General features: G+C 50.5%; 2 non-coding genes across 2 annotated transcripts in view; both read left to right on the forward strand.

The window, feature by feature from the left end:
• Positions 1-283: 283 nt before the first annotated feature.
• On the forward strand, positions 284-440 carry LOC148165295 (5.8S ribosomal RNA). The gene has a single exon (XR_015771596.1). It is a non-coding gene; the product is annotated as a 5.8S ribosomal RNA (ribosomal RNA).
• Positions 441-1,098: 658 nt separating this feature from the next.
• LOC148165296 (large subunit ribosomal RNA) overlaps positions 1,099-2,011 on the forward strand; it is a 4,039-nt gene continuing 3,126 nt past the window's right edge. The window contains exon 1 of the ribosomal RNA XR_015771597.1: positions 1,099-2,011. This exon is cut by the window's right edge and continues 3,126 nt beyond it. This is a non-coding gene — a ribosomal RNA (large subunit ribosomal RNA).

The raw sequence follows: 2,011 nt of genomic DNA on the forward strand, positions 1-2,011 counted from the left end.
GTTAATATTTTTTTTAATTTTTTCGTACGCGTAAAACTGAGACCGACGATCGCGTTCCCTTTCAGACGAGAAAGTACGGACGAAAGACAATTAAGAGCGAGAATCATAAATATCCATACCACAACACCGAAATTTTAGACGTGGCACGTTTCGGAACCACGAAGATCATTTTCGTTTCGGATGTACGCACGTACGCAAAAATTTTTGCAAGACGTGTATAGACAGCTGGACGATCGGCATGATCGGGGTTCTTGTGGAACGAGCGTTTAAATTTTAAAAAGATTACCCTGAACGGTGGATCACTTGGCTCGTGGGTCGATGAAGAACGCAGCTAATTGCGCGTCAACTTGTGAACTGCAGGACACATGAACATCGACATTTCGAACGCACATTGCGGTCCTCGGATATAATGTTCCCGGACCACTCCTGGCTGAGGGTCGTGTCAATTTCAAAGACTGCTCGGTTTTCGTTTTCGGACGAAAACGTCGGAGCGTGTTGGATGTGTTGCGACGCGTCGAATAGGTACTCATTAATGTACGTGATCGTCACTTACGTCACGATATAACGACGCACGCCTCGAACGTGTGCCGAGACGTTTACTCGAGCGTGTTTTTTCGTCAAAAAGGACGGGACGGGTATGCTTTGTATTTTTTTTTTACAAAGTCCGTCGGACGTCCACCTTGCGAATCATAAATACGAAAGTGTTTACGTCGGCACATGTTCTTGCGTGGTGTGTCGTAGAATCGTGTGTTTGTGTGCGTTTCTCGTGCAGCGAGTAAATTTGCGCGACATCTTAAGACGCGAAAGCGACCAACTACTACTTGTTGTAGTTGTTGGCTGGTCTTTCGGCGTAGCACGTCCTATTTCTTCAACATGTCGTCATTTAAAAAAAAAAATGGCGTTTTAAGGTTGAGAACGTTATAGACGGTCGTCGTGTCCGAGACGTGTAATGCAAATCGCGACAGACGTCAGATCGTAAGCGTTTCTGTAAACTTAGCCATTTTTTAAAAAGAAAAATGACGAACACGTATAGCAAGGAATGGGAGACGTGTCGTGATCGTCGAAATGACCGAATGAAAAATTTTTATTTTTCATATGCGACCTCAGAGCAGGTGAGACTACCCGCTGAATTTAAGCATATTACTAAGCGGAGGAAAAGAAACTAACTAGGATTCCCTCAGTAGCGGCGAGCGAACAGGGAGAAGCCCAGCACCGAATCCCGCGGCCGAAACCGGACGCCGGGAAATGTGGTGTTAGGGAGGATCCGTCATCCCGAGATCGTGCGGCGCGTCCAAGTCCATCTTGAACGGGGCCACAGCCCATAGAGGGTGCCAGGCCCGTAGCGACCGCTGCCGATAACGGGAGGATCTCTCCTCAGAGTCGGGTTGCTTGAGAGTGCAGCCCTAAGTGGGTGGTAAACTCCATCTAAGGCTAAATATGACCACGAGACCGATAGCGAACAAGTACCGTGAGGGAAAGTTGAAAAGAACTTTGAAGAGAGAGTTCAATAGTACGTGAAACCGTTCAGGGGTAAACCTGAGAAACCCGAAAGGTCGAAAGGGGAGATTCAGCGTGACTCGATGGCGGCGCTGGACGATCGTGTGACAGATGGCGTACGCGTCGTTTGCACCTTTCGTTTTGTCGATCTGCCGTCGAACGCGTGCACTTCTCCCCCTGTAGGACGTCGCGATCCGTTGAGTGCCGGTCTAAGGCCCGCGGTGGAGCTCGTTCGGACGGTTCGCCGTTCGCCGAATGAACCCGTGGTGTTTCCCGATCGGCTCGCTCGACGGTATACAGATGGCGCGGGGCCGCTACACAGTTAGCGTCCGACCTTCGGCAAGCGCGCCCGTCGTGATGGTGATCGGACCTGGTGCCGGTCCCGTCCCCGGGTGGCTGTTCGCTGAGGTGTTCTCGGACAGACCTCGTTGAAACGCCGATCTGCGACGCTATAGCTTTGGGTACTTTCAGGACCCGTCTTGAAACACGGACCAAGGAGTCTAGCATGTGCGCG

This window comes from Gnatocerus cornutus, unplaced genomic scaffold, assembly GCF_029298725.1.
Source record: "Gnatocerus cornutus isolate USDA-ARS CGAHR unplaced genomic scaffold, icGnaCorn1.1 ctg00000398.1, whole genome shotgun sequence".
Classification (NCBI taxonomy): Eukaryota; Metazoa; Arthropoda; class Insecta; order Coleoptera; family Tenebrionidae; genus Gnatocerus; species Gnatocerus cornutus.